The 13,455-nt window shown below is 41.9% G+C and overlaps 1 pseudogene; it reads left to right on the top strand.

The window, feature by feature from the left end:
* LOC122120754 overlaps positions 1–13,455 on the top strand; it is a 60,257-nt pseudogene that overhangs the window by 14,647 nt on the left and 32,155 nt on the right.

Here is a 13,455-nt window from a genome sequence, read left to right as displayed (position 1 = left end):
CCAAGTCTGTTATCATCGGGCCGTTGGAAGAGTAATGAGTCTTTCAGCAAATTGGGCCTCTTTACCAAACTTCGTCCTTATGAAGTACTGTAGATGGGAAGAGGCCAGCACAGACTTTGCTGCCTCTTCTCTTTAAGTAACGATGAGTAAGGGTATCTGAGAGAACAGCCTGGAGCCAAAGATGGCTGGGGATGACATAATCTTAGGTTATTTGGTATTTTTAACCACATATGTGTAGTTATGCCCATGCCTTTTGGGACATGTTGGCGAGTTCAGGAAACAGCCCACTATACATAAATGAAGATGTGCGTGTTGAAATAAATGACCTTTAGGTACACAGCTGCAGGTAGGAAGTTATTTATCCTGTATCCAAAATTTATGAGGTTTTTTTTATTTTGGCAAGTCATATCAAATGGTCTCCGGCAGGTGTTTTGCTGCTAGCTTCAGACTAAAACCATCTGCTAAAAATCTTTGTTTTTGCTAAAATTAACAAGGTGCTTAGAGTCTGCCTGGGAACATTGCTGTGCGGAAATTATTGGGCTAATATCATCACATGCCTTGCTCTCTTTAATCCTTGCAACAATTCAATGAAGAAACTAAAGTTTAGAGAGTTTTCATAAGTACTCATCAGTGGCAGACTCCGGCTAAAAACCAGATACTCAAACCCTGGTCTCAGTACCACCATGCTATGCTGCTGCCAGGGAAGTTCTTTGCACTTTGCCTCCTATTATCCATGAGTTTATGTATTTTCTATGAGTGCTCTTGGGAGATGATATATTAAAAACAAAAACAGAAACATTAGGTTAATACTATTGAGAATAAATAAAATGTTTTTCAAGTTTTGTGTGGTCTGAGTGAAAAAAAAGGCCAAAATAGTGGATGAGCATTTTATTTTTAAGTAAGTCTTGAGTACATCTTAAAATTTTTTATAATTTCATTTTCAAGTTAAAATGAAATTAGAGAGGAAAAGAGTGTCTGGGACATGGTGATATATGCTTGTAATCCCAGCTACGTAATAGGCATAGTATTATCTTGATCCATGACCAGCCATGGCAAAAATACTAGACTGGATCGGAAAATAACCTAAAAGCAAAAGCGCTGGAGGTGTATCTCAAATAGTAGAGGTCTTGCCAGGCAAGTACGAGACCTTCAGTTCAAATACTGTTAAAAAATAAAAAGTAAATCTACTATGTTATCAAACTCTTGAACCTGAAAAAGTTATCTATAGACCTTTTGTTACTCTACTTTTCCCTAGTGGCCCACAACACTCTCTCCGTTCCTTAGGATAGCAATTGACCTTGCATTTATGGATGGATGAGCCATCTTCTCCATCTTCTTTTCTTCTTCTTTTTCTCTTCTGGTACTAGGGCTTGACCTCAGAGCCTCCTATTCTCACTCTGCTTTCTTGTTCACAGTTAGTGTTCTATCATTTGAACCATCCTTTAGTCTAACATTTTGCTGGTTACTTTGACATGCAGATTCTTGGGTGTTTCTGCTCAGGCTGACTTTGAATGGCAATCCTCCAGGTCCCAGCCTCCTGAGTAGCTAGAATCAAAGGGATACACTGCTAATGTCTAGCTGCTGCCTGTTCTATCCAGCACCAACTTTGCTTGTGCTTGGCCCACAGTATTTGTCTTAGAGCTATGTACCATCAGGGTGGGTGGTTCTGAATTCAGCATATCAACCTAGGAAGGGAGGATATACAGAGCTGTAAAGATTTGGGAGCTTAAGTACTGTGGTTCACACCTGTAATCAGGAAATCAGTCTGAGACTCACCCAGGGACAGAGTTCAGTGAAACTCCATCTAAACCATTTAAAAAAAAAAATGTGGTCATGGTGATGTGCATCCTAGCTATGAGCAAAGTGTAAGTAAATAGGAGGATTTCAGTCGAGGCTGGCCCAGGCAGAAAGTGAGACCCTATTAAGAAAAAATGGGCAAGAGCATACAAGGCTTGGGGCAAGAGGAACATGGCTCAAGTGATAGAAAACCTGTCTAGAACATTTGAGGCTCTTGTTCCTAAGAATGGGAAATACTTTGTATTCGGCAGAATATTTCCCCGCCATATTTCTTTGTCATTCTGAGGGGTTAGTAGAGATAAGGCCGAGCTGGGGACTCCCCCTCCTCAGCTGTCGCTCTTGCCCTGGGAGGGTCCTATTGTCTGGAAATGCTTCTTTCTGTTCCCATCCCATCCATGCCCTTTCAAAATACTCACTTAAGAAAAGTGAATATTAGGTATGTGTTATTTTTAATTACTGTCACTGATGTATGTAATTTGAAAATTAATGTTGCTCTAATTATATTGATATACTGAATAGTTATTGCCAGTTTTTAGTCCGACAAATTAAGTCTGTCTTTATGAATTCATCTTCAAAGCCTCACAGTGGTTAAGAAGGCAGGAGTATGCAGAATGAAAGCCTTTGTTCTGTGGTTAATTTAGCATGAGTTAGCAAATGTAATTGATTTTAAAAATGGGGCATCGAGATTAGACTTCTCTTCAAGGAGAACTTCTGGGCTCTGTTTGCTTTTACCAGAGGTTTCTGATTTAGAACAGGTAACTCATTTGGGTCACATCTGAAGAATTAAAGAGATTTGAGTATGTTGACAAGGAGTTAAGTGCTTTAATTATGGGGCATCTTCCTCTGGGACCACAGATGCCCTGATTGTGAAAGAGATAATGATCTTGCTTATATTTCCTGAACTTAACTTAGTACCTAGCCTGAAGACAAGTCCCCCTCCCCCCTTTTTAAAAAAAGTGAATGAACAGTGATAATTCACAGTAGAACAGAGGAACGAATGTGATCTGCTTTCCTCTAGTATTGCAATGGATGGTCAGTCCATTTCTCTCACTGCCCTTTATTCTATGCCACGGGCTCCTTTGTCATCTCCATCAGCCTTCCTGGTTCCTCCTGTGTCCCTACCTGCTTTCTCTGTGCTAAGACCTCCCACCATTACTCTGGTGGTAGAGTTAGGTGTGTTACCCCTACCTCCAGTGGGAACTGGAGGTCTTCCCTGAGATAGAGAAGACTAATGAAGTCAACTAATGAAAGCCAGAGAGATGACCACCACAGACACACAGAGAATGCTGGATGGGCATGACAAGGGAAGGGAGACGGCATTAAATCTAGAAATCATCTCCCTAAGATGAATATACCTGGACCCCATATTCCCTTAGATTTTTCTGATTTTCTCATGTCAAGGCTCCATGGCTTTTATCATACCTCACCTGTGGAAACTTCCCTCTTCTTCTTCTCTTTCTGATTTGTGTGGCTTGAGAGTGCTTTCCCCGAGCACCAAACCCATATAGCCGTCCATCAGCCTCTCCACTGGGCTCTCAGACTGCCCCTTTTATTGTGACCTAGAACTCCAGGGGTTCTAGGTTCATTTTTACCTTGCCTGTCTCTTTTCCCACCTGGGACTCTGCACTTTTCTTACTCCTAGAGGGTACCATCCTTTCTTTAAGTTTTGAACAGTCTGTTTCCTCTGCTGGTACTGTTAATCCCCTATACTCTCTTTCTGTCTCTGACTCCTGTTTATTGTTTAGTAGGTTAGGCATCACTTTTTTTGGTGTGTTTTTTTTGCTTGTCCTGGGGCTTGAACTCTGAGCCTGGGCACTGTCCTTGAGCTCCTTTTGCTCAAGGCTAATATTCTGCCACTTGAGCCACAGTGCCACTTGTGGCTTTTTCTGTGATTGATTGGAGATAAGAGTCTCACAGATTTTCCTGTCTGGTTGGCTTTGAACCAAGATCCTCAGATCTCAGACTTCTGAGTAGTTAGGATTACAGGCGTGAGCTATCAGTGCCCAGCCAGACATCACTTTTAAGGCTATTCCCACTGCCCCCTCTCTCCAAGCCTGTCTCAAGAGCTTTATGTCCACCCACATGTGTGTATTCTACTGTGTGTTCTGAGGCTCACCTTGGCCTCAGATCTGTGTTAGAATGTTGCCTTGTGTAGCTAACTCCCTTGTGTCCAGTCAGTGTTGTTCCCACTCCTTCTGTGTATGTATCTGCTGAATCAGGATGACTGAAGTGCTGCTAAGGCTCCCCTCCCTACTCAGGTAGGGGGGGCCCCAGTTCTGTGAAATCCATGGTTTTCCTTGCAGCAAGCATTGGCATTAAGTGTTTCTCTATTAGAGGCATCATCCTTCTCTTAATGACCATACTGGCTAACTGGATAATTGGGTTATCTTTCTTAAGTGGAGTAGTAAACCCCAGGAATTTGGATTATAACCAGATGTGTTGGTTGGATCGCCCTGATAGCCACTTTATGTGTGAGGCTCATGTATTTTCTCCTCTTTTTCTCCTGCTGATGCTTCTAGCTCTGTTTGAATGGAGTTACCACATCTAACTGACCTCCACTACCCAGTTCTTTCTAATCGTAAACATGCACAGATCAGCCATGACTTTAAACTCGCAAGGAATTACAAGTCTCTTTCTTATTAAGCTCTTCTCGTCCCTACTTGTCCTGGAACATCTTAACTCAAGTCTACTTTATAGATGAGGGTATTTGCACAAAAATACGTCTCTGTACTTGCATTCAGTGTACTGTACTTTCCCCAATTGTTTATGACTTGGTCTGTTTCTGGTAGTTCTTGGGTTCAGGGTAGGGTTTTACTCATCTTGTGTCTACCCTTCTTACTCACCCCGCCCCAGTCCAGCATGGCACCTGGCACACATGTGCCACCTCATCACTTGGTGAGGAGTCGTCCGATCCCCTGGGATGGCTCTCCCCTCCCCTCTCCCCTGGTGATGACTTCCTTCCTTCCTGATAAGTTTCTCATGCTTTTAACTCCTCACACTCGAAGGCTAGTCTTTGGACCAGCAGTGGGTATGACTTGTGAGCTGTTGGGAAGGACTGAATGTTTCTATTTGTGAATGCAGGTGCTTGCAACTGGGCTCAGCGGGCTCTACTCTTCTCTGCCCACAAAACTGGAGGAGAAGGGTGAGGAATGGCACTGCCTTCTGAAGAACGACTGGCTGCTGCTGCTGTCCCTTGTGCAATTCATGAACTCCCTAGAGTTCTGCAATGCAGTCATTCAGGTAAACCATGCACTCCCTTTCTCCGCCTGCCCCCTGCCCCACCCTGGGGCAGCCAGGACAGAGTTAGGATTAGCCAGCAGCAGAGCCTAGAACCTATTGTACTTGTAGATAGTTAGATCAGTTTACCAGAAGCCATCCAGTGCCCTCCAAAGAGTGAAAAAGTTTGTAGATTTCTGGGAAATTTCAGTTCAGAAAAAAAAAAAAACAAAAAACGGAGATGACTTTCTTTATCTTCTCTTTAAAAAGTGTTAATTCTGTTTTGATTATCCACTTAACCATCAAAAATAAGTAAGTTCAGTGTCTGACTTATTAAATAGATATTGTTAGGCTTTTAATACTCCAAATTATAACACTTTTACTTCAAGGTCTTCTAGGGATTCAACAAAGGAAAACACTTTATTTTGCTTAATGGTGCGTACTACATAAAGAATATTGTTATCCCATTTGAATTGGGAAGACGTTAACCATATTCTTAGCAACACGAAGTAAATTTACTTTGAAATTGGCCTGCTTTAGGGGAAAAGAAAATAGTCACTGAACTTCTGTATATTTGGCTTCGTGATTCAATTTCTACCTCCAGATTTCGTATTTTCAATAAAAATGAAATTTTACATATATTTAAGGATGTAGTGGGCTTTCATCAAAAAAACATTTTATACAGCAAAATATACCTTAATATTGGATTTATTAAGAAATCAGTTTTATTTTATGGTGATTTTAGGGTGAAAGATGTTAGCTATAATCTATTTATCTATCAAATAAAGAAATAGCTACTGTAAGAATGTGCATGTAATTACTTTAGTTCCCATTGCATTTTTATTGCTTAATCAGAGGAGGTTTTATTTATATAAAAGATAAATGGATTACATTTTAAATTATTTTTTCCGTTAATATTGCAGTCTATCAGCATTTTCTTATGGAAGTGGGGGAATAAAAACAATGGCAGTACTATTAGTTCCTCTCCAGGTCTACAGAGAGAGGTTAGCAGTAATTTAAGCATCTAGCCACATTCCCGAGAAATTGCTTTTTATTTTGTTAACTATTGCTTTCTTTAAAAGAAAAGTTAATGGACATGATGAAGAACAGGGAGTTATATTTGAATATTTGAATTGAAGCCACATAATTCTTTTTTTCTTTTGGTGGTACTAGGGTTTTAACCCAGGGCTCTCTGCTTTGTTAGCAAGTACTCCCCTACTTGAGGAATATCCAGAGCCCTTTTTGCTTTTCTTATTTTTATGGTTTTTGTTGGCCTGGGGCCAACCTGGGACCTTAATCATCTTAACCTACCCCTCCTGTGTATCTGGGACTATGGATGTAAACCATTATTCCAACTTATTGGTTAAGATGGGGTTTTGACAACTTTTCTCCTGGGGCTGTCCTCAAACTGCAATCCTCCCTAAATACTACTCTCTGCTTTAGAACATTGTTTTTTAAGAAAATGCTTTCTATATCCCTCCCAAATATCAGGAAATGTATCTTAAAACTGAGAAAATCTTTTCTGCTAGCAAATTGACAATTCTTTTAAAAAATACTCAGTGATAAAGCTGGGTGGTGGTGGCTCACTTCTGTCATCCTAACTATTGAGGAGGCTGAGATCTGAGGATTGCGGTTCAGAGCCAGCCCAGGCAGGAAAGTCCATTAGACTCTTACCTCTAATGAACTACCAAAAAGCTGTGAGTGGAGCTGGGTCAAGTTGTAGAGTGCTATCCTTGGGCAAAAAGAATGTAAGGACCAGTACAAAAAAACAAATAAAAAAATTAGTAATAAGATGGGACCTAGAAAGGAAATCAGGGGCAAAAAATTATACTTCATATTAACCTTTTTATGAGTCCTTATACATGTTTGGTCTACTTACTGTCTTCTTTTTCAAACAAACTCACTATAATTAGCATTTTGCCCCTGAATTTGGATCCATGCTGTTCATACTAAATAAATCTTTTGAAAAAAAAATCATGTAGCAGTAGGAGATCTGAATTATTCTTTAATTACCAAACAAATGGCCCCAAATTAGATTTTCTCTTTGAATTCTGAATATAAAGGGAATCATTTAAGAAAGTTGTGAGGTTGTACTGAATTTTCTGTGACTTCTCGCTTTGTCCTAGGTGGCACACCCCTTGATCCAAATCAGCTTGTCAATTACATTTACAATGGATTCTTGGTACCAGTCTTGGCTCCTGTCCTCCACAAGGTCTTGATTGGCTGATGTCATCTTTTGTCTGTTCCTATTACAACTAGGGAAACTGAGGAAAGTGAGCCCAACATGACTGACTCCATGGTGGCTCTATCCTTTGATTTCATTTCTCATTCAATATTTACTTTGGGGGAGAGTATGGAAGGCATTACTGAGAATTGAACTCAAGGCCTCTTGCTTGAGCCATACCTTCAGCCCTTTTTGCTTTAAGTTAGGGTTCTTATCTCTTTCTGCTCTGGCTGGCCTCCGAGGGTGCTTATCCTGCCTCTGCCTCCTTTGTACCTGGGGTTACAGGCATGCGCCACTGTTCCCCGTTCCCATCCGTACTTAACATATCACACATGAATTGTGAAGTTAGCCACCATGTAAGTTGGTGGTATATGGTTGGTATGGTAGAATATGGCCTTGTGAATATCAGTAAGGCAGTCAGTGTAAAGGATACTGGCAGGGAGTCTCTGGCTCTGGTGCCTGCTCCAGTTCCTGGGTGGGGCTGCTGGAGGTGCTCTACTAAGCTGCCCTATAGGGCAACATCTGTCTTCTGTGCATGTAGATAGGTCAGGGGAGCACAGTGCTTTGGCTTTGCCATCTCCTTAATGGATATGATTTTCTATTATGACAATCCTGTGACAGCAAAACTTAAAAGTGAAGCCAAGTGAAAGTCCCAGTCAAAGGTTGGATGTCTCATTAGCACATTCTGAATTCTTGATGACTCACATCCTGGGTAATAAGTCAACTGCTGTCTTTGTCATTGTGTGCTGCTAAGACACCATGGACATAGAATGCTGATTTAAGTAGTCTCTCTCTCTCTCTCCTCTCCCTCTCTCTCCCTTCTCCCTCTCTCCCTAGTTCCTTCTCTCTCCCTCTCTCTTCTTTTCCTCTCCCTCCCTCTTTCCGTCTCTCTCTCAGTTTGACTTTTTTGCTACCTCTGGTAGCAAAGGAACACCTCTGGGTTGCTTTGGTGAAATGCTCATGTTTCTACATGCTGAGTCTCATTTTCACTGTCTAAGAGTAATCCATTCATAGCAATGCGGAAGCCACGAAGTGCGCTCTGGGAGTTGTCTAGTTTCAAGCACAGGTCTTCATGGAGGATGCTTCTTCCTCCCAGCCTTCTCCCTGTTTTATGAAAGCAGGGTCCTGGTTTTCCAAAGTAAACAGGATGCTCAGTCTGGCTAGGAGTTTTCTGTTGTATAGATTCAAGAGTTAACCTTGGATGTGGTTTAAACATCAAAACACTGGGATTCCCAAGTTATTTTAGTAGTTTCTGGGGGCAAAAAAATATCAAGTGTGTGCAATTAGATCCATTTGGAAAATGTAAGGCAAACCTTTGCATTTATCTCTGGACATGCAGAATGCATAGTGAGTATTGATTGTACTGCTTGGGGTGGGGTGAGTGTCCTGTACTGAACATCCAGTCTCTGAGTGGAGGGGCCCCCGCTAGAGGAAAGTAGCTGAGCTTCAGGATCCATTGATTGTACTGGACTTTCACTCTCTTCCCTATTGGCTCCTACATAGAACAATTATTATGATAGTGATAGCTACTGTGATTACTGTTTTTCAGGATATCTATGTTACAGTAGCATACTTTAATGTTATAGATAGTAAGGACAACTCACTTTTTGTTGTTGTTGTTGTTGGTTGTGGGGCTTGAACTCTGGGCCTGGGCGCTGTCCCTCAGCTCTTCAGCGCAAGGCGAGCGCTATACAACTTGAGCTACAGCGCCACTTCCGGTTTTCTAGTGGCTTATTGGAGATAGGAGTCTCACGGTCTTTCCTGCCCTGGCTGGCTTTGAACTGCAATCTTCAGATCTCAGCCTCCTGAGTAGCTAGGATTACAGGCTTGAGCCATCAGCGCCTTGCAGGACAACTCTTTTTTAACTGTTATTCTAAAGGTGAGGTAGAGAGGGGTTATAGTTAACTAAGTCAGATGAGTACATTTCTTTTTGGACAATGTCACCCATTCCCTTGTTCTCTCCCAGTTTTTCCCTCTCATCCTCACCTCCAAGTTGGATAGTTTTATTTTAAACATAGTGTCTAGTGAGCACCACTGATGAATTTGTTTACCCTTGAGGACAACTCTTTTTATATATGAATAGTGCTCTGTGTAATATTTTGATACATGAATAAGTTGTATAATGTTTAAGTCAGGGTAAACATACTTGGCTTCTCAAACATGTATCATTTGCTTATGTTGAAAACTTTTTATTCTTTTTTTCCCTTTTATTTGTATGTGTACCTGTACTAAGGCTTGAACTCAGAGCCTCAAAGCTAGTCTACACTTGAACTAACACCTTAACTTCTAGCTTTTTGCTGGTTAATTGGAGATAAGAGTCTTAAAGACTTTCCTGCTTGGGCTGACTTTGAACCCAGATTACTGTGTCTTAGCCTCCTGAATAGCTAGTATTACAAACATTAGCTACTAGCACTCAGCTCCTTGAAGCCTTTGACATTGAAGTACATTTCCACTTTCTTTTTTTTTTTTTGTCCATATTGGGTCTTGAACTCTGGGCCTGGGCACTGTCCCTCAGCTCTACAGCTCAAGGCTAGCACTCTACCACTTGAGCCACAGCACCACTTCTGGTTTTCTGGTGGTTAATTAGAGATGAGAATCTCACAGACTTTCCTGCCCAAGCTGGCTTTGAACTACAATCCTCATATCGCAGCCTTCTGAGTAGCTAGGATTACAGGTGTGAGCCACCAGGGCCTGGCTGAATTACAGAGCTATTATCTGTGGTCACGCCTCCATGCTGGAGCACTCCACAGTCCCTTGCTCTGATTTCGCTGTAGCTGAGCAGTGGGCAGCCCTGCCTGGGAAGGTTCTGAAAGGGTTCCCTGGATTTTGTGAGATGAAAAGTGTTCTGGAGATCGGTTGCACAGCAATTTGAATTGCACTGTTTGCACATTAAGCACAGTGGTGCACATGTGTAATCCTAACACTCAGAAGGCTGAGGTAGGAGTATTACAAAACTTTTTCTCAAAACAAAAACAAAAACCCACAGTGGTTAGGATGATGCATTGTATGTTGTGTGAATTTTACCATTTTTTAAAAAGGAATAGTTTGTACATTTTTCAAAGGTTGTTTAAAAAAGAAACGACAAGCTCCCTACCCCCACTCCTGCCCCCCACAAATACTAAAATATTTTGCTGACTGAATCTTCATGGAAAAACTCTGCCAGCTCCTGCTAGAGAGGCAACATTGTATTCTGTAATGTCCTAAGTGTTTGGAGGTGGCTTATGAGTGGAAGGAAGCTCCCAAAGTAGATGCAAGATGGCCTTGTGAAAGGATTGGTGAGGACTTTTGTTCCCTGTATGATCAGGTAAGAACAGGTGAGGCAAGCTGACTGACTGACTGGTGGTAGGTTGGAAGACTGTCTAGGTGTGTTGATAGGGTTCTGGGCTGGATGGGAGACCAGTGGATGGCTGACAGTAGCAGCCAAAAATGGTTCCAGTACTTGTCTCAACTCTCGGATGAGAAAGAAGCTTGGAAGGTGTTTGGAGGGTTAAGAGGGTTGTGGAAATCATACCCTGGCTCAGTCATGCTGTTTCAAAGTACCTGTGTTGATTTCAGTGCTGTGGGCTGCTTTGGCTCCTTTCTTTAGAGTTGTTAGGAAAGCGGGCAGAAGTTTGGGGAGTCTGTGGTAGGCAGAAGCACTGGGAGGCGCTTGATGGGTGGAGGGGAGGGTTTTCATACACATCTTTCTTCAAGCATCTCAAAGCCATAGAGGTGTCTACTGTGACCTCAGAGAGAGCCTGTGTCTCTGAGGTTTTTGCAAGAGCAGCAAGCTGTGTCTCACTTGGCAAATTATTCCATGCAAGTGTGACTGGAAAAACAGAAGCAAAAAAAAAATCTATCAGAAAGCCTTATTTTTCCACTCTCTCCTGTGTGCTGAAACCGTGCTTGAACAACATACACATGAAGAATAATTCCAGACATTTCCTTAAGGGCATGTGTGTTGGATTCGTACAAGCTACCACAAAACCTATTTGTTGTACAGCCTTGTGTATTCCAAACACACGCATACATTTTCATGATCTGCACCCTGTGGGCCCAGTACTTCATGGCTTATTGACTTAAGTTGATGGATGGAGGATTTGGGGGCACTTGAGAAGGAACGTTGGACATTTTGAGAGGCTGGGTGCAGCCAGTTGTCTGCTTGCCATCAGTGTATATGCAGGTGGGCAGGCCAGGACGCCTTTGCAGCCAGGTTCGGCTTTCACTGGCAATGCATGTTTTGGATTTTTATGTCCAGTGCAAATCATGAGTGAAGATTTTAAGAGCAATTAAGAAGCATCTTCACATTATCACTATTATAAAATATTAATGGTGTGGTAGAGCGCTCGCCTTGAGCTGAAGAGCTGAGGGACAGGGCCCAGGCCCAGAGTTCAAGTCCCACGACCGACAAAAAAAAAAAAAAAAAAAGAATAAAATATTAATGGTCCACAATTGAGCACTGAGGTTACAGCCATGGTGAGACATGAGCAGAGTGGCCTCAGCGCCAGCCTCTGAGCCCTCTCTCCTTCCCTACTCAGGCATCTCTGGTCTGGGAGTTGGAAGTGAGGGTTAGGGATAGAAGGAGGGGAGGGACCTTCTTCCTGCGGGTTCTTTGGGCAGACTTCTTTTGCAGTTTTGGATGTGTGCCACGTCCCTGCTGCCATCTGGGTCACTTTTTGATGCAAAACACTTTGATGATACGGATCTGGTTTCCAACCATGTTCACTGACAAAGTTGTTCCTTTCTGTGGGAAATGCAGAGAACACTAGAATCCAAAGTATAGAATTTGGGGTGGCATCTGAGCTTTGGAATTTGGAGATTTTTATTTTATTTTTTTTTTAATTTTATTTCATTTTATTTGAGAACATACTGTACAGAGGGGTTACAATTACATGGGCAGGATAATGCATACATTTCTTACCAAGCATTGCAGCCTCCTCCTTTGTTTACCCTTCACCTCCCTTCCCAGCCTCCCCCCTCCCCCCCACCCAATCATACGCCCCCTCCCCCCCCCCCACTCCGACATTGTAAAGCTGGTTTTGACATGACATTTTGTACTTCTCATTGTTGCAACAGGTCCACCTGAATCCTGAAACGACTTGTTTGTCCCCGTCTCCTCCACATGTTATACTGACATCAAATATAGTGAAAGCGGGGGTTACACTGTGGGGGAGGGACATACAAAGCAACAAAGAAATAATCTTATAAATGCGTTAGAAACACATGCATGAAAGAAACAAAAACATTAAAATACGTATTTGAGGGTTCGTTTTCCTAACATCACATTCTCTGACTTTTTCCGCTTGACACATACCTATACTAGATATTGCAAATAAGGGAAACCATGGGACCTATGTTTCTCTGGGCCTGGCTTACTTCACTTAATATAATTTTTTCCAAGCCTTTCCATTTCCTAACAAATGGGGCAATGTCATTCTTTCTGATGGAGGCATAGAATTCCATTGTGTATATATACCACATTTTCTTGATCCATTCATCTACTGAGGGGCATCTGGGTTGGTTCCATATCTTAGCTATGGTAAAGAATGCTGCAATAAACATAGTTGTGCTGGTAGCGTTAGTGTGGTCTTGTTTGTAAACATTAGGGTAAATGCCCAAAAGTGGGATTGCTGGGTCATAGGGGAGTTCTATGTGAAGTCTTTTGAGGAACCTCCATACTGCTTTCCAAAGTGGTTGAACAAGTTTACATTCCCACCAACAATGAAGTAAGGTTCCTTTCTGTCCACATCCCCTCCAGCATCTGTTGTTGTTAGAGTTCTTGATTTTTGCTGTTCTAACTGGAGTGAGGTGATATCTCAATGTTGTTTTGATTTGCATTTCTTTTATGGCTAGGGATGTTGAACATTTCTTCATGTGTCTATTGGCCATCCTTCTTTCCTCTTCAGAGAAGCTTCTCTTTAAGTCTTTCGCCCACTTACTTATTGGGCAGTTGTTTCTTTGAGGATTTGTTGTTGGGTGGTTTAATTTTTTGAGTTCCAAGTATATTTTAGATATGAGACCCTTGTCCGTTGTATGGCTAGTAAAGATCTTCTCCCAATCCGTGGGCTTTCTATTGATCTTGCTAGCTGTGTCATTTGGACTGCAGAAGCTCTGCAACCTTATGCAATCCCATTTGTCCAACCTTTCTTTGATTTGTTGTGTTTCCGGGAGGAATATCAAGACCAAATTTCAAACTCTACTATAAAGCCATAGTAAGCAAAACAGCTTGGTATTGGCAT

This window comes from Dipodomys spectabilis, unplaced genomic scaffold (genome assembly GCF_019054845.1).
Source record: "Dipodomys spectabilis isolate Male_0828 unplaced genomic scaffold, ASM1905484v1 ptg000178l, whole genome shotgun sequence".
Taxonomy (NCBI): Eukaryota; Metazoa; Chordata; class Mammalia; order Rodentia; family Heteromyidae; genus Dipodomys; species Dipodomys spectabilis.
The sequence above is the reverse complement of the archived record's forward strand: the minus strand, read 5'-3'. Positions and strand labels throughout refer to the sequence as shown.